General features: G+C 47.1%; 1 protein-coding gene across 1 annotated transcript in view; it reads left to right on the plus strand.

Annotated features, from left to right (window-relative positions):
* Positions 1-4,504: 4,504 nt before the first annotated feature.
* Positions 4,505-19,664, plus strand: part of EPB41 (erythrocyte membrane protein band 4.1) — a 164,044-nt gene continuing 148,884 nt past the window's right edge. The window contains exon 1 of the mRNA XM_066638544.1: positions 4,505-4,617. The gene's annotated coding sequence lies outside the window, so the exon portion shown is untranslated. The remainder of the gene's footprint in view (positions 4,618-19,664) is intronic.

Genomic DNA, 19,664 nt, shown 5'->3' on the forward strand with positions numbered 1-19,664 from the left:
GCCACCGGAAAAGCCATAAGCAGAAGACAAAGGTCAAATTCTCTCCCACCACTGCTCCCCTACAACTGGGATTCAGAAGTAGGTGCTGTTGCTGAACATAAGAACAGCCCCACTGGATCAGGCCATAGGCCCATCTAGTCCAGCTTCCTGTATCTCACAGCGGCCCACCAAATGCCCCAGGGAGCACACCAGATAACAAGAGACCTGCAAGGCCTCCTGGGAATTGTAGTTAAGAACATAAGAACAGCCCCACTGGATCAGGCCATAGGCCCATCTAGTCCAGCTTCCTGTATCAAACAGCTGTCCACCAAATGCCCCAGGGAGCACATCTGATAACAAGAGACCTGCAAGGCCTCCTGGGAATTGTAGTTAAGAACATAAGAACAGCCCCACTGGATCAGGCCATAGGCCCATCTAGTCCAGCTTCCTGTATCTCACAGCAGCCCACCAAATGCCCCAGGGAGCACACCAAATAACAAGAGACCTCATCCTGGTGCCCTCCCTTGCATCTGGCATTCTGACATAACCCATTTCTAAAATCAGGAGGTTGCGCATACACATCATGGCTTGTACCCCATAATGGATTTTTCCTCCAGAAACTTGTCCAATCCCCTTTTAAAGGCGTCTAGGCTAGACGCCAGCACCATATCCTGTGGCAAGGAGTTCCACAGACCGACCACACGCTGAGTAAATAAATATTTTCTTTTGTCTGTCCTAACTCTCCCAACACTCAATTTTAGTGGATGTCCCCTGGTTCTGGTATTATGTGAGAGTGTAAAGAGCATCTCCCTATCCACTCTGTCCATCCCTCGCATAATTTTGTATCTCTCAATCATGTCCCCCCTCAGGCGTCTCTTTTCTAGGCTGAAGAGGCCCAAACGCCGTAGCCTTTCCTCATAAGGAAGGTGCCCCAGCCCAGCAATCATCTTAGTCTCAAACATAGAGATAGCAACATGGCTAGTAGCCATTGAGAGACCTGTTTCCTTTTGTTCCATCCCCTTTTCAAGCCATCCAATCTAGTGGCCATCACTGCATCATGTGGCAGTGAGTTCCACTTACCAGTTATGCACCCTGTGTGAAGAAGTATGTCCTTTTGTCCATTGTTTATCTCCCAGCAATCAGTATCACTGGATGATCCTGAGTTCTAAAAACTGAGAGAGAGGAAGAAAGACGTCTTTTTCTCTTCGCACAATATATCATTTTGAGAGTCTCAACCACACACCCCCCTACCCGCAATCACCTTTTTTCCAAGCTAAAAAGCCCCAAATATTGTAACCTTTCCTGGTAAGGAAGATGCTCCTGCCTGCTGTATCTGGGCACACCTTAAAAACAGAAAGACAGAATAAGAGCTGCAAGAACAGTCCACACAAGAAGAGGCGTCACTAGGGTTTGCATGACTCAGTGTGGGAGGCCAGGGACCCCCCCATGTCACCCCATGGGACAATGCCCTGGAAGCTGGTTGTGGTGATGTATAGCATCACCCTGCCTCCACTGGTTTTTTTGGCCGTAACTTTTGATAGAATAGAGATATTTCAACGTAGTTTGTTTCATGAAATTCCACATTGAATGATATATAACATGATGGTATTTTCTGAAAATACCAAGATTTTAAGTGGTGTCACTCTCCCCAGTGCAGGCCGCCCCCCCCACACCACCGTAGCAACACAACTGACTGAACAGGAGCTGTAAGAAAAGTCCACACAAGCACTGATGCTGTATCACAGTTCTCAAATGTTGAACTCTCCATATGTGATGTTTTAAGTGTTGGACAGATTACAGGTGGACAACCGACAGATGATGACACTGCATAAAGAGCAAGTGAACTGAAATGTGACCCTCTCTGATTAAAAGACCTCATTTGGGAATGCCTGTAATTTCACAGTTCTCACACAACCTGGGCACAAGGTTCAAAATCACACTCTTATTGTTGGAGTTTGGTGCAACTCTGTCTGCTGTCCAGAGGAGGCAGGATACTGTCCTGAAAGGGTTAAGCCATGGCCCAGTGACCCTACACTTTTACCTGTCCCCTTTAGATGACCTACGTGGGGGTGTGGCCTAGACACTATAACCTTCCCTTCTGCTCCATGTATGCCCTCTCTTCCTCACTGAACATTGCCCTGACAAGATGGGTCACAGCAGGGCTCTGCTGGCAATGCCATCTTGACCACATGGCACACACAGGATGAGGCAGCTCCAGGGCCTTGTTATCTTAAATTAGTGTAACCTCTGATCATAATCAGATGCTGTAAACTTGCTTCTATAGAACCATGAGTAAATGACTTTCTTTTGCAACTTCAACAGCCATTGTCGTTTGTCTTTTATTAATTAGCAGTCAGCCGGGTGTGGGAGCTTCCCTGGGCTTGATTCCCAGCAAGAAGGGGGGGTCTGCTGCTGAAGCTACTCTGCTTCTCCCCTAAAGAGGAAACCAATTTTTTTAAGATTCCTCCAACACTTATAAAGATACAATTCAATGTAAAATCAAGCTATTGACTCTCTTCTCTCAGTTATCTTTCCAGGAAGTGCTTCCATCAACCCACTGTTGTCTACAGAAACAACTCTGGCCTTTATTATGGCAGTTGCTGCTTAAAAATCATAACCAGTGTACATTTTATAGCTGGATGTGTGCAGCTGCCTCATGAACTCAGTCCATCTCATTCTGGCAGTCAGGGCCCGCCCAAGACTCCCTGGAGCCTGAAATGGCATGCCAAAAGCTGTCCCCTTACCCAATGATGTGCCAGCCTCTGTTCTTCCCATTCTCCAGCATTCCAGCTCAACACTCTCCTCCCCTCTACATTTCCTCTTCCATCTCTCTCTTTCTTTTCCAATCCAGGGAGTGCAAGGAGAAGGAGAAGCAGTGGAGGGGAGTAGGCAGACAGAGATGCTCCCCCCCCATCTGCTGCCTGAGGCAACGGCTTCAGTTGGCCACATGCATGGGCCAGCCCTGACAGTCCATCAATTCAGTAGCTCTCAAGGGTCAAACTGGGGCCTTGCCCAGCCCTATCTGAAGATACCAGAGACTGAACCTGGAACCTTCTGCATGGAAAAGAGTTGCTCCCCCACTGAGCTACAATTTTGTCTCACAGAAAGGGCAAAGTCCAGTTTGTCTTAAGCAAACAGCACAATGCCTTGTAATACAGAAAACTGTGGAGCAGGAAGGAAGCCAGTGAAAACATTCGATCCTATGGCAGTTTTAAACATTTGAATGCAGGACTTGATGCAGCCCAAATTTTATGTTATTTTTAACTTCAAGGTAAACTTGAAGAGATGAACAGTTCAAGCCTATGCATGTCTACTTGGAAGTAAGTCCTTTAGCTTTCAATGGGGCTTACTCCCAGGAAAGTGTGTATAGGATTACAGCCTAGATAATTATTTCAGAAGAAACTTTTGTGGATTATAATCCACTTTACAGTCCATTTGCAAACCAGATACATCTGATGAAGCGGATAGTGGCCTATGAAAGTTTACACTGAAGAAATTGGATCAGAACTTTAGGAGCTACAGGATGTTTGGCTGCAGGGCCAGCTCCACTCATGAGGCCGATTGAGGCAGATGCCTCACAGTCCAATCCTAACCAACTCCCCAGCACTGATACAGTCCTGCTAATGGGGCATGGGCTGCATTCTGCATTGGGGAGGGGTGCAGTCATGGAGATCTCCTCATGGTAAGGGAACATTTGTTCACTTACATCGGGGCTCCATTGTGGCTGCATCAGCCCTGGAAAATTGGTTAGGATTGGGCTGTCAGGCAGCAGGTTGGCATGAAGTGCCCAAATCTGTCCACTACTCACCTTCACCACTCCTCCTCTGTCTCTCATCTCCTGGACTGGAAAACAAAGTTTCCTTTTCTAGTCCAGGGAGTATGAGGTGCAGCGTCTAGCAGCACAACACAAGTTAAGACAAGGTAGCATTTTGAACCAGCCCTGCTAGGTGATTTTGTTGCAACCAGGAAGGGTAAATGCCGAGGATGGCATTTCAGTGATGCAACCTCTTTTTTATTAAGCCATTTCTGCCCAATGTTGCATATATGCAAATGTGTACTCCCGTGGGCTGGGCAGAAATGGGTCTTAAGAAGAGTTTCCTGAAAAAAACTGAGGTTCCCTTCTGATGTCATGTGTGTGACATGTGCTGGGGTCTCCTGTGACATCATGACATTCTCCCCAGCCAATCAGAACGCTTCATTATGTTACTTAATGACGTCATGCGTAGAGTTTGGGGGAAAAAGGAAAAACGACTTTGTATCAGCTTCTTTCTTTCTTTCTTTCTCCTCCCCCCCCCAAAAAAAAATCAAGGTGAGACTTCTTTTGCACTTCGCCTCTGACGTCATAGGCTCACCTACCTGCCCCCACCCACTGTAGCCGCTCACTCTGGAGAGCCAGGTCCCAGAGGACATGATAGGCGGGGCAGGCAACCAGTGACCGCTGCGAACGGGGAGAGGGAGGCGTGGCCGGAGTCCTGGTGTGACGTCAGAAGAGGCCGGTCTGCAGCTGGCTCAGGTGGCAGGGGCTGGTGCTGTTGGAGCGCTGGCTGGCTGGTCGGGGCGAGGACCAGGCGCCTCTTCTTAAAGGGCGAGGAGGACTTTTCACTCTTGCTGGCTTGCTTTGCAAAGGGACCAGCTCAGGTAAGTGCAGATCAGGGGGGAGAACTGATGCCCACACTTGCTGGGAGAGGAAGACCCACAGATGCCCACACCTGCTGGGAGAGGGAGACCCACTGGTGCAAGGCAGGAGGGGATCCCCTCCCCATCCAGAGAAGGCGATTGCATGCAGCTGCCAGGACGACCCCTGGGGGTGATTCCTTTGGGGAGGAGGGGAAAGTGGGACTTCCAAGCCTCGGAGCCCTTGGAGAGGGAGGAGGAGGAAGGTTGGGCAACCCCCCCCCCCCCCAGGAATCAGCTTGCAAATGAACTGGGACGTAGGTGGGGGGGTTGAGGCTCTAAAATTGTGACTTTGGAGCAGCTGTCTGTGGTCCTGGGATCCATAGGTAAGCGCACCCCCCTCTACTTTTGACTCTTTTTAATGGGTGGGGGGCTGGAGAGGGAATGTAGGAGAGTGAGGAAGGGGTGCGATCCCAGACGCCACCCCACTACTTGTTGCCTCTCCGGCCTGGGATGCCCCTGACCTGCTGAGATTGTGTGTGTGTGAGTGTTTTTCTGGTGCTCCGATGACTTTGCAACTCTGGGCTGCTGCTGGTGCTGCTGCTGTGACGTTTTTGGCCATTACTCAGCAGAGGCTGGGGGAGAGAGGGAGAGAGAGCACCACTGGGAAAACTTCCTTGCACAGGCAGCCAGACTTCTCTTCTGTCCTACTCTCTCCCTGTCACTCTGTGCATGCTCAGGAGACTTTTTGTTTGCCTAACCTCTTCTGAGAAGAGGGGCTCAGGGAGCACCTGTTTGCAGCCAGTCTCTGCTGTGTGTCTCCCTCCTCCACCCCACCCCACCGCTTGCCCACCCGTCTACCAGCTTTTTTCCCCTGCCCAGATATGCTGGAGGATTTGCATGGGCCCCTGATGAAAGATCAGCAGATTCCGGGCATAGAATGTAGCTGTGCCAGGCTAGGGTAGCACTGCGGAATTTCTCTCTGCCTCTCTTGGAGCACATCCACTGCCTCTCTCTCTCTCCTCTCCCTGCATGCCAAGCTTCACACGTTGCCCTGGAATCTGATGCTGCCAGCAGGGCAGAGTGCAAGGCAAACTTTCCACCCGGAGACGACTGCAAAAGTTTTGCCGCCTGCAGCACTGGTGGAGTTTGGGCTCTCCTCTTGACCTCTTGTCCCCTTGCTGACAAGTGGGGATGCCTGTAGGGGGCAAGGGGGGGTCAATAGGTAGAGGGGGGAGCAGTGCTTGCAGGTAGATCTGGGGAGCGAGAGTCTCCATCCAGTGGCAGATTATTTCTGAATCCAGATTTCTAAAAGAACGATCATGATATCTTGTGCTTAACGCTGCCGTCCTAAAAAGAAACAGAAATGAGCCTGTAGTGAACAGCTATCTAGATCACTGGTTCCCAAACTTTTTAGCACCAGGACCCACTTTTTAAAATGACAATTTTTTGGGACCCACCTGATTTACCAGACCTTAAAAAAAGGAGATCTAGAACAAAATATTTTATTTATTAAGTAATAATAATCAGAAAAAGATCCTCAAATATTTCTCTCTCTATGTTTACACATGTTGGCAAACCGCAGGAGTTCCATTTCTTGAGGGCAGTTTGCAGCTGTCTTACAAACTGCAGGAGCTGAGCTCTTTGGAAAATAATTAGCAGCTTCAATGTCTGATTTTTTTTTTTAATAGCCTCAGGGCTTGAAGCAGATGGTTATCTGATCTTTCCATCACTCTCTGGCAACCCACCAAAAATCAGGTTGTGACCCACCAGTGGGTCCCAATGCACTGTTTAGGAACCACTGATCTGGACAGAGTGACATACACTTTTTATATAGATTGATTGATGGTAACAAAGACAGTCGGAGCATGTGAAAAGTGCCATTTCTTGAAGTTGCTACAGGGATCCTGCAATGGGGGGAGCTATTTATTTGGAAGGTGCATGCCTTCCCCAGAGTGTGTCCAGTATTGCCATCTCTCTCCTTTTCACAAAGCAGGGCAAACTGCACCTGCAGGTGGACTGATACAGATCTAGAAGCAGAGAGTTGAAACCTCCCCCTCTTGTGCCACATTGTTTCAATCCTTAGGGCAGCTCTTCCCAAACTTATCGCAATCTCAATGCCCTGTTGCAGTGGCGCCATCACCCAGCTCACACAGTAGCTGCCACCTTGAATTTTGCGAGATCTCACATGATCTTGTACAATTGTAGGGTAAGAAGAGGCTGCCAGGGACATTCTATGGCACCCCTGTGAGTTTACCACAGCACCTTTGAGTGTTGCAACACACATTTTGGGAAACACTGCCTAAGGGGTCTGAGCTGGCTGCTATAGCAGCTGAAGAAAAGTGTGACTGGGCTTCCCAGGTTTTAGTTGGCAGGCTGCAGAGGGGTGTCAGGGGCCAGTGGTATGTAGGGGATGGGATTGGGGCGGTGCATTCCCCCTCCACTGTGCTCTGGGTGTTTTCTGGGCTCATTATGTGAATGCACACAGCACTCATCGCTAAAAGTGGAGAGCACCTTGAGTTGGGCCCACCTGCCCTCATAAGAACCTAAGAACAGCCCCACTGGATCAGGCCATAGGCCCATCTAGTCCAGCTTCCTGTATCTCACAGCGGCCCACCAAATGCCCCAGGGAGCACACCTGATAACAAGAGACCTCCAAGGCTTCCTGGGAATTGTAGTTAAGAACATAAGAACAGCCCCACTGGATCAGGCCATAGGCCCATCTAGTCCAGCTTCCTGTATCTCACAGCAGCCCACCAAATGCCCCAGGGAGCACACCAGATAACAAGAGACCTCATCCTGGTGCCCTCCCTTGCATCTGGCATTCTGACATAACCCATTTCTAAAATCAGGAGGTTGCGCATACACATCATGGCTTGTACCCCGTAATGGATTTTTCCTCCAGAAACTTGTCCAATCCCTTTTTAAAGGTGTCCAGGCCAGATGCCGTCACCACATCCTGTGGCAAGGAGTTCCACAGACCAACCACATGCTGAGTAAAGAAATATTTTCTCTTGTCTGTTCTAACTCTCCCAAGTTAGAGTTAGAACAGTTCCCAACTTGAATTCTCCCTCCTTTGGGTTCAAATGGCTCTGAATTGGAAAGTCCAGTGCAGGATGAGGGCAATGGCGTGACATGGAGGGATGATGTTTCCATGTCACTGTGTCACCTGGCCCTGCCAGCCAGGAGGCTCCTGTATGCCGCAGGACTGCTATTTGTTGAATGAAAACCTAGCAGCCTGGCCCCAGTTGGGTGCTTAACATCTGGTTTGACCCACAGTCTGTAACATTTCTAAGTGAAGCTGAAGGTGATGCTGTTTCCCCTTCATAGAGTGACATCTCATGCTTTCCGTGGCAGTGGGTTCCAGGGGAATAACCTTGTTGCTCTCTTCCAGAAAACTCGTCTGCGAAAGAGTCCAACTGAAATCTTACACACACTTTTCTGAAAGTAACTCAATGGGACTTACTCCTGAATAGACATGCATAGGCTAGGGCTGTAAGAAATTTATTCTATGTTTAAGGGCCAAGCTACAAGTGAGGCCAAATGCATCAGTATAGACTTTATGGGTTCAGCAGTGCAGTCCTATGTGTGTATCAGAAGTCCTATTAAATTAAATGACACTTACTCCCTTGTAAGTGTGTATCAGATTTCAACCTACATTTATTTGTCTTTATGTGCTATACAGGACTGTAACTCTGATCAGGACCTCAAGAGTAGGGCATTTAACTCTTTACCTCCTGCTGTTTTCGAGCTGAAAATTGCCTAACTGAAAAGATGGTTTAACCCTGCCAGGGCCATTTGTAGCAGTGTTGAAGTCAATTGTTAAATATTCTCTACTTCCACACTGTGGTCATGATCCAAATTGAAGCCCTACATGAATACTCTTCTTGAGTTAACTGATGTATTTCGTGTTCTGTGTGGTTTGGCTTGGATGCATCACACAGTTGTTGAGGTGTGTTTTCATCACAGGGCAGGAGGTCTGGTCTAGAGGGTAGAGCCTCCATTTGCCTGAAGATTAACATCCACAAGGTCGCCAGTTCGAGGCCACCGGCACCATGCGACCTTGAAGCAGCTGGCAAGCTGCAGCTGAGCTGTTCCATCTGCTCGGAGCGTGGGAGGATGGAGGCCAGAATGTTAAACCAGATCGGAGTGTAACACCTTGAATGTAGTGGTTCTTGAAAGAGAGAACCTTCTTTCAATTTGTAAAAATCCATGCGTGGATTTAATAAGCCTGCCTGTGTAAACCACCTTGAATAAAGTCTTGAATAAAGACCAAGAAAGGCGGTATATAAATACTGTATATTATTATTATTATTATTACTACTATCATCATCACGCAGGTAAAAGTATTTTTATCTCAGTCATCCTTCCAACAGTCCTGCAGGGTAGGTCACTGCACTATTATGCCTTTATGATAGGATGATGAGGCCAAGGAGGAGTGGTTTGTGGAAGGCCGTGCAATCAATTTGTGGCACAACATGGATTTGAGGCAGGGACTTAAGACGGTTTCTTAAGGTCAAACCAGATATAAAATTTGTGCTTCAATTTTTTTCCCTTTCCTCATTGAAATGACAGTCATGGGGGTGGAATATGGTTTAGTACCACAGTGTACAGAGTGGAGACACTTATTGGTTTTGTTCCCTTACAGCAGTGGTTCTCACACATTTAGCACTGGGATCCAAGTTTTAGAATGAGAATCTATAAGGGCCCACCGGAAGCGATGTCATGATTGGAAGTGACATCATCAAGCAGGAAAATTTTTAACAATCCTAGGCTGCAATCCTACCCACACATACCTAGGAGTAAGTCCCATTTACTATCATTGTTAAAAGAATATACATAGTAGCTTGTTAAAAATACAGGTCTGTCACATTTCCCCAAATGCAGTCACATACTATAGTAGCATCAAGTCTAATATATTAAAAATAAAATATTGAAATGAATGGGGACACACATGAAATGGGCTCGCAACCCACCTGGTGGGTCCCGACCCACAGTTTGAGAAACACTGCTTTACAGTATTAGTTCTCAAACTGGGTTTGGGACCCACCAGTGAATCATGACCCAGTTTTTTGTGGGTTGTGAAACTGATAAGGCAAATTAGGCTGAGTGCATCAAGGGTTAAATAACCTGCTATTAGGGGGGTGGTGTGACAGCACTGCTGCCCAATTACCATTATAGTCACAGAGGCTTCAGTGTCTGGTGAACTAAAACTAAAACTTTTTTTTTTTAGGTGGATGCCAGTGCTAAAAGGTTTGAGAATCACTGCTTTATGCCATAGTCCAAATGAAGGCAGCTGTTTCAAATCTGCTATAAGCCCTGGGAAGAAGCTTCCTCTGGTATTTGGAGAATAATAGCCTCTGTGCTACACTAGGGAGGGAAAGAGGATGAATGCGGAAGGAATTAAAAGTGATTTGTTAAAATGAACTTACTGTTTGTTGTGCATGCAACCTTGAATCAATGAACCAGGGGCTTTAGAGGGTTTGATCTTCCACATGTACCCTAACCACTGTTGGCCCATCTATGAGGCCACTTGATGGGGGTTGCATCAGTGGCAGATTGCAAGAGTTCTGAAGGGGTGGTGGATTTGGGGTGACTTTCACCCTGAGTCTGCCATCACTACCCTGTCTCTCCAACCTGCTGCTAATCCAAGCCATGAAGACCTGCTTCCCACTTGCTCGAGCAAGTAGCGGCTCATTCCCTTCCTTGCCTTCCGTTCTCCTTGTGAGCTGCCGTGAAACTCAGAAGAAACCCAGGGACAGTGCACTGGAATGAAACCAGGGGTCCCGCACTTCTGGGTTTCATGGCAGAGGAAAGGAGTGTTGGAGAATGAATGGCATCCCTGCCACTAATAACAATAATAATAATAATAATAATAATAATAATACTTTATTTTTATCCCGCCCTTCTCCCTAACGGGACCCAGCTGCTCATGTTCTTGCTGCTTCTCTAATTTTGTCTTTGGGGTAGCGGTAGAGGAATGTTAGTGGAAAGAGCCGGATAATGACAGTAACTGTCTCCTGATGTTGATTCCTGTGATTCCTGGTGATGCTCATTGCCTCCACTGGGATGTTTCAAACCTCCTGAGAGCTCCGGTATATGCTCTGAAGTATTGTGTCACTAAAGCATTCCAAGGGCCAGTCCCAAATATTCTGTCCCACAGGACTGGGTGTGGTAGGGCTAGTCAGTTTCCGTGGCCTACCATAGTCTCAAAAGTAGAGCCGCATCTGAAAGAGATGCAGTGACACTACTGCTCCCCCTCTCCAAACTTGAAGTGATGGAGTAGCAGTTGGGTGTTTGTGTGTGGAGTCTTCCTGGGGCAGGGTACCTGTAATGAGGATTCTGAGAAGAGAGGTGCTAACCAAGTGCTCTTCCCAGGTGGGTACCGCAGGCAGCAGGCTCTTTTGGCAGTCTGCTCCCTCTGTGTGCAAAGTATCCTTTCTCCATAGAAGACACTCACAGTGAGTGAGCAGCAGCAGGTCAGGGGCAGTGTGGCTGGCTGAGTACAGGCATGGGGCTTCAGCAGGATTCCAACCAGGTCCCACCTATAATGCTGCCCCTGCGCCCAGCCTCTGTTGCAGAATGGCAAAACATCAGATAAACCCAGAAGTGCAACGTCACCAGAATATTGAACCGGCTCCCAGAACTCTTTCCCAATTAGGTTAGATGCTCTGGGCAACAAGGGGGCAACTACGACTTCTGGTGTTGCTGAGTATCTCTGTTTTATAGATTGTTTTATGCTGCCATGTTCTCTTTGCGTTTTTATGTTTGCTTTTGTTGGTGTTTTTAGGGTTTGTTTTTAAATTATGACGTTGGCTGCCTCACTGTCTCCCTGATTGGAGGGGAAAGCACAGGATAACACTTATTTAAAATAAATATAATATTCCCCCCTTCCTTCCCAACTTTAGTATGAGGTTGCTTGTTCTGTTGACTGAACCTGAATGCAACCTGAAAGACTGACTCACAGAGGTGTTTTATGGTGTATTGGAGCTGGATCCAAACCTTATATCACACTCCCTTCCTGCAAGATCCATCCCTTAGAACAGGGGTGTCCAAAGTTTTTGGCAGGAGGGCCGGGGGGGGGGAATTAATTTACATTTAAAATTTGAATAAATTTACATAAGTTTACATACATGAATATATTAAAGATGAACTTATATGAAGGAATGAAGGTGTTGCAATAGCTCATGGCCTATAAAAGGCCTTGCTCAAAGCAAGGCCAGCCTTTCTTTTGCTGCCACTACTGCATCACACACATGAAACAACAAGAAGTGGAGGGAGCCCTCATCCCACAGCTCATGTGAGAGGTCAAACAGTCACCCTCATGCTGAGAGCAGTTGTGTCGGGCCAGTGTGGGCTCCAACAAATCTCCAGAAGCTCATTGGAGACTGCGGGCTCCCTGAGGGCCACATTGAGAGGCCTTGAGGGCCACATTGAGAGGCCTTGAGGGCCACAAGCGGCCCCAGGGCCGGGGTTTAGGCACCCCCACCTTAGAAAATACATGGTGGTTGTAGAAAGGACTTGTGCATTTCTTCATTGCTGGCCTGGTGAGACAACATTGGATCTACTTTGAAGCTGAGTAATTATAATGAGGGTTGTTTTGTTCTGTTTTGTTTTGATTGACTGCATTCCAGAATGGCCGTTTGAATTAGACTGGCTTTGTTCTGGCTGGGAGTGTGCCTGTACGTCATTGGTTACTAATCTCTGCCTGCTGGAGCTGGGACAAGATGGATTTTAATCTATGAGGTTAACCAAGTGGAGTAGGATAGTCTCTGGCATGGTGGTCAAGCCTGTGTGCTTTCAATTTGCACCAAACTTTTCTCTCTGCTTTCCCCTCTCAATTGTTAGGCGTCCGACAACCAAGTTCAGTGGCATCACTAGGGAGGTATGGGTCACACCAGGTGACACGCACAGGGGGGGTGACACCACTACTGGCCAAACATTTTAAAATCTTGGTATTTTCAAATAATCCCATCATATTTTATATCATTTGATGTGTGATTTCATGCAGAATGCAATGAAACAAACCACGTTGAAATATCTGTATTCTAGCAAAGGGTATAGCCAAAAACCAGCAGGGGTGGGGCAATGGTGCTTCACCATGTCCACCATCTGGGGCATTGCCCCACTGCATGGGAGGAGATTCATCATGGAGATTACGTGCTAGCCTTCTACACCGGGTGCTACAAACCCACTGACCAAGTTTATTTTATTATAGCTTATTTTTTTGCATTTTTATACTGCCCCTCCTCCAAGGAGCTCTGGGTGGTGCACATGGTTTTCCCCCCTTTTGTCCTCACAACAACCCTGTAAGGTAGGTGAGACTGAAAGATAGTGATTGACCAAGATTCACCCAAGAAGCATTGTGGCTGAGCAGAGTTCTGAACCTGGATCCAGATCCTCTCAACACCAGAACTACTACACCATCCTGGAAAAACAACGATGGTAACTGCAGATCAGAACAATAAAACCAGAAAAATGGTTGCAACCACAGCAAAGGGAGTAATAAATAAACAGAATGAAAGTCAATTCAAAATCCCAGGTTTTCTAGAGGATTCTGGAGGCCACTGGTTTGGGTGGAAAAGTGCTTCCTCATCTGTGCCCGCAGCGCTGCCAGGATGACATCTGAAAAGAGCCACTTGGGAAAGAGGCCAGCCAGACACAGCAATTATCTAGGAAATTAGTTATGACCGACAGCCAAGGCACAAGTGGTGTGATGCAGGATGGTGGACATTTATGGACTCTTTCCATAAACACCAAGTGTAATAGATTCAATGGTAAAATAGCAATGATGATGTGGCTTATTTTTATGGGTGGTGGCTGGTCTTGGGCAAATGGCAGAGCTCTGTTGAATGCTTATTGGTTTATATCTATTTGATTCCAATGGTGTGGGCACCACTACTGAAGCTGTAAGGCCTTAGTTGAGTTTGACAGCCCCAAGGCAGTCAAATAGCCACTAACAAATTAAGTTAGAGATCAAAAATCTCTTCTGGAAACTGGAACCTCAAACCTTAAACCTCATCTAGTACGGTGAGGGCGTATCTCATTGGGTTTGCAGGATCTACTTAGTTTTTTCTCGAACCCCAAGGTCCACCAACCAGAGCCAGGTACAAAATAGTGAATTGGGGTGGGGCAGGTGTAGAGTTAAGGAACAGGGTGCTTTTGAGCACATGTTTGGCCTACGAAGCTTGTGTTTAGTACAAGCACTGAGCTTGCAATTCTTTCATGCAATTCTTTCGTCGTCGTCGTCCCCCAACTTTTTGTTCCTATTTCAGCAGGTGTTTTTTTTTACTGGGATACAGGGGGGACGAAGAAAGACTTTTCTGCTAAAATGCTTCCTAGTATACTGAAGATCACCCAAGCAGAGCTTCCTTCTGACTACTGACACACCTTGTCATAAGTCACAATCATGTACCGAATCCTTCCCCACTGGGTGGAATCTTGCTGTGCCTATTCTGCATGGTAAATATACTGTTTGAATGGAACCTCCTGCTTGTGGCTTAAGTGTAAGAGTTCCCTGGGGAGCTATAGTTCAGGGCAGCTAGGGATATCCAGTGGAGACATTTGTCTGTGACATCTCCATGTTCTGCAGTGAATCTCTGGGTGAAGTCAGCTGTTCATGTCAGAACAGCTGGAAAATTTTTCTGATTTAAATGGAAGTTGGCAACCTTGGCAAGCTAGTGGGCAAAACTGGCGCTGGGCAGGATGTGTAAAATTCATGGAAAAACCTGCTAATCTGGGTCATATGGCACTCTTCCCTTGACCCACCCCAAACACCTGCTCCACAAGAAGGAGCTTGCCTCAAGCTAGGAATGGTTGCTTGCTTTGAAAGGAACAGCTCTCCTCAAGCCGGAAATGACTGACTGTGTGGGCTTTCCTCGCTCCAGAATAAATAATCTCAAATGGCTCGGCAAAAAGATTCAGGCAAACGGAGTAGTCGAAATGGAGGTGCAGCTTCTTCTTCCTCCCCAGCCCCCTCCCGGCTCCAAGCAATACTAGTGGGGCAGGCCACTCATGTGTACTCATGAGTCATTCTAACCCATTGAGAGTGAAGCCCAGATCTCTTCAGGATTTCTTTAGTCCAACCTCTCAAGACATAAATCGTTGGTTATTATGGGCTTCGAGGGTTTGCAGCCAGAGTTATTCGTGTTCTTGGTCTGAGTGTCAATTAGGGCCACACTAGAATCCCTAGCATGTATGCACTGCTGAAACAGAGACGCCTGCGTTGGCTCGATCATGTCGTGAGAATGGATGGTGGCTGGATCCCAAAGGATCTCCTCTATGGAGAACTCATGCAAGGAAAGCGCCCTACAGGTAGACCACAGCTGCGATACAAGGACATCTGCAAGAGGGATCCGAAGGCCTTAGGAGTGGACCTCAACAAGTGGGAAACCCTGGCCTCTGAGCGGCCCGCTTGGAGGCAGGCTGTGCAGCATGGCCTTTCCCAGTTTGAAGAGACACTTGGCCAACAGTCTGAGGCTAAGAGGCAAAGAAGGAAGGCCCATAGCCAGGGAGACAGGCCAGGGACAGACTGCACTTGCTCCCGGTGTGGAAGGGATTGTCACTCCGGAATTGGCCTTTTCAGCCACACTAGATGCTGTGCCAGCACCACCTTTCAGAGCGCGATACCAGAGTCTTTCGAGACTGAAGGTTGCCAGTACTGATACTGAGATGCAACATGAGAAGTAGGAAATGGGAATCTGCTGCATTTTCTTTTTAAACATAGGAATTGGTTTTCTTCTTGGTCTGACTCAGCACTGAATATTGACAATGATGATGGTAGCTGCTGCTGAGGGTTCTAGACAAGGGGTCATCCCACCCTATCTAGTGATGCCAAAGATTGTGTCTGGGTCCATCTGCATGCAAAATCCCACAACCCAGCCCCCTTTTTACTTTGACATAACTGCATGCATAACTTTGACAAACTTGTCTAGTTTGGTCAAGGAATCTGTGTTGGAGGAGGGGGCTTCTAACTTTTTTTGACTTATGTACTGCTGTGCATTGGGGAAGAGACTGTAGCTCAGTGGTAGAGCACATGTTTCATGCGCAGAAGTGCTAGGCTTTTTCTCCTGGGGCAAAAAAGAAATTCCGCCTGTAACCTTCTTCTGCAAGGCAGGGTTGACAAGGCTGAGCTAAGGAGAACAAGGTTCCGATTTGGCGTGAAGCAGCTTTCTCTGTTCCCCAACCTAAATCTCTCTCCAAGTTGCTGTTAAGTTTTGTGATATGTGTGTGTACCTCACTTCTGGACCCCCTCAACAATAGCAGCCCATGTACTGCCTGAATCCCCCCACAGAATGTCCTTCCCTGTGGATGAGGGGAGGAGCAAGCAAGCAGACGGGGCAGAGGAGTATGCAGGCACGCCCCCCCCCCACTACCCTTCTCTTTACTCAAGAAAAGGTGAAGGGGCAGTTTGCAGCCTCCCTCCTTCATGTCACTTCTGTTTCCAGTGAACCTGTTTTCATTGGAAATGGAAGTAGCACGGAGCAGAGAGGCTGAGTCCTGGACTCCTGGAGAGGAAGGGAAGGGGGCAGGATCCAAACTGCCTCTCCCTTCCTCCAGTGTGGCACAGCACTTTGTAAAAGGATTGGAGCAGCAGGCTGGAGAGGGTGGCAGGCAGACAGGCTGGGGGTCCAGGCGTTTGCCACCCCTCCAGCTGTGCCATTCCCACATGCCCGGTTTCAGGTTGCTTCATGGAAGGGCTGGCCCTGCCCTCGAGGCTGCCTTAGTGTCTCTTAAGAAATCAGATGTGGAAGATCCTACTTGCAAATCTCCTGCAGCCTGCTTAATTGATCCCTTAGGGCTGGTCTGCACATTCCTGTCTTCATGGAGAGTCTGCAGGGCAAGACGATCTTCTCAGTGTTGTTTCCCGGAGGTACAAACCACTTGCTGTGCAGAGAAAATGTAGGCACTGTGTACTCTCCTGTTGTTGTAAAACTGTGCCCTTGTGTTGCCTGCCTGTATTTAAACTTGGATGCCATTGTGGGGATGATGCTTCCAGAATGGCAGATGGTGGTCAAGTCCTGGAGCTGGCCTGCGTTCAAGCTTATGCTTGATTGGCTGCCAGAGATGGCAGTCTGTTTCCTCCATTGATCTTCTGGTGGAGTCGCAACCTGATCCTCTGCTGGTGCAGGTTCAGTGCCTGACTTGCAATTCCGGAAGTCAAGGGGCTGTCTAGAAGTCACAAATCTAGACATCTGGTCATCTAGATGATGTAGACATCTTTCCCCTACAGATCCCATTTTGTTATGCCTGGAGGCCGCACACAAATAAAGAAGCCAGAAAGACCTGCCCCTGCCCCAAACCATTCTAGCAGTGCATGATGCTTCTCTGTGATAAGGAAAAAAAGATGGATATCTATTCCTTTTATTGCATGATCATGAATCTCATGGACTATGCCAGTGAATGGAAGCTCTGTAGTCTGTATAAGGCAGGGATCTGGTGTCTTATATTACAGGGGTGGCCAACTTTCTTAATGTAAGAGCTACGTATGATAAACTTTAGGTGTTTGAGATGCTTGAGAGCTGCAATATTTAAGAAACATTCTTCAATATATTTACTGTTAACATTAAACTTAAGTTTTAATCCAGTGGACTCTCAGTTTACACCCGGCAAAGAATTTTTTTTCAAACTTTATAATTATTTACCTTTCATGTTAATTATGCTGCTAAAAGGTGTTCAACCAACATATTTCTGCAAGCTGCACATCACTGGTCAAAGAGCTGCATGTGGCTCGTGGGCGCAGATGACCACCCCTATTCTTTTAGGAGGGCTTCAAAGGAAATTAAACAAAACTAACAGAGGAGATCAATAAATGGCTAATAGCCATCCTGGCAGGGCATCTCTGCTCTTGCTGAGGAGGAGTGACAGCAGCAAAGATCTATTGTCTTTCTGTTCTGCTTGTGGCATCTGGTGGGCTACTGCCAGAGGCCAGCCTGGAACTGGCTGGATCTTTGCTGCCATCAGGACTCTACTTTCATTCTTTGAGTCAAGAGTTTCTTCTGCTGCTCCATTGCACTTTCAGGGACCCAGAGTCGCTGCTGATGCAAGAGAGCTAGGACCAGGCAGGGGGGCTCAAATGACAGCAGCCCGGAGAGAGAGCCTGGTTGTAGATCACTCTGCCTGATATAACTGCTCCATCAATGAAAGGAACGTGTGTTTCTGAAGGGATAGGCTGGAGCGGCACAGACAGGTTGTCTTGGGGGTTAAGTAAAGAGACCAGGAGATTTCCTAGGTATAAGATTTGAGCCTCCAGGCTAGATTACTGATGTGTGTGTGTGTGTGTGTGTGTGTATAGAATATTCATATAATGCAAATAACCACTAACTAGATTATTCATGTGGGGAGAAGGCAGGGCTAATGTTATCATTAGGCCAACTAGGTGTGTAGATTAGGCCTAGGGTGTAGATTAGGGCCAGCTTTAAGCCAATTGGGACAATTGCTTTCAGTTGAGCTCTATGCTTTAAGGAGACCCCACATGATAGTAATCTACTGTAGTATGCATTTTTTTTAAATGAAGAGGTGCTTAGATTCATTTGGTCCATTAACTCACATGCACTTTTTTAAGTGCACGTTTTGATTGCTTTCCATTCTACCTTAGAAATATGAAGTCTATAATAAATTTTATTTTATATCTCTACAGACTTTGACTGTGAACCTGGGCACCCTCAAAATATTTTTCCAGTTAGGCCCTGCAGGTCTTAAGGCTGGCCCTGATGCAGATCTCGAACGGGTGCAGTACTGACCTTTGAGGGCATGATTAGTGTTGTTTTAGTTTTTTAAAACACAGTTTAGTGTGTTGTTGTTTTTTAACCCATATGCAGTCAGTTCTCATTATCTGCTAGGGTTAGGTTCCGGGAACTGAATTAGCAGGTACTGAATCATTGAGCCAATGAGGAAAATGGGATTAGGTTCCAGAGTACCCTCTTCACCATACACTCTATGAACTTTATGAACCTGAATCTTAACTTGGAGTCTATGGGACTGGATGATAGTGAGGGCTCATCAACACCTCCAGCGTTGGGTACTTTCTCCTTCAGGCTGGATATCTCTTGTTGCTGGGTTGTTGGCCCAACACAGAGGCCTCAGAGCTCAGCAGTGGGGAGAGGCTGCTTCTTCCTTCCTCCTCCTCCTCCACCTGTCTCTTGGCTCCTTCTCTAGGTTCTCTGGCTCCTTGTTCCAGCCCCAGAAGCAACCCTCAGGTAGCCTTCCAGAGACCTCTTATCATCGGTCTGCCATGATCGCCAGGGTTGTGAAGGTTCAGATGGTGCTTAAACTGGTGGGACAAGTCTGGAAATGGACACAGATGCCTCTGACAGTTCTCCACGGACCAATATCAATGCCCATTTGATGTGAAAATTGGCTTCCACTGACACAGTATTCATGGATAACGAGAACCGATTTGCAGATAACAAGAAATAGGTGGCAATTCTGCTATTTGCAGATAGCGAATTTTCATATAAAGAGAACTGACTGTAAAAAAATGCAACTGACAATTTATATTTTTGAAGATAAATATGATAACAGTACTATGGAATATAATGATAAATTCATATTTAAAAAAAGGTTGGGATGTGTATGCAAGTAGTTAGCCTTGCCTCTGGTGCAAAATAGCCTGATACCAGCTCTGGGGGTTTGGGGGTGTCTGTATGCAACCCCCTGCTTGATTTATGTCCCTTGACTGGTCTTAAGAGCATGAGGTTAATTACCAAACACACATATATGGTTACCTGTCAGCATGATTGATGTTTTCCTAGGAGTATTGTAGGAAGAGTGCAGAAGGGACTAATGAGCTGTAATAAGGAAGGTCTGTTAAGGCAAAAAGACACACATAGAAAATACACAGCAGATGCGCTTGCCGCGTGTCCTTCTCATGTTGGGTGTGGGTTTAGCTATGACTGAAGCTGTTCTGGTTCATGCTGATGAAATGTTGGTAATCGTTTTGGCATCTCTCTCTGAAACTGGTTCAGTTCTAGCTCACGTGAGGAAAAGTGAATTGCAATTATAGCTGGAACTAGTTAAGGGTTAGCTAAGGGTCTGAACCTATCCAATTTTCTAGCACTGGTGCAGCCGCA

Source organism: Tiliqua scincoides, chromosome 10, assembly GCF_035046505.1.
Source record: "Tiliqua scincoides isolate rTilSci1 chromosome 10, rTilSci1.hap2, whole genome shotgun sequence".
In the NCBI taxonomy this organism is placed as follows: Eukaryota; Metazoa; Chordata; class Lepidosauria; order Squamata; family Scincidae; genus Tiliqua; species Tiliqua scincoides.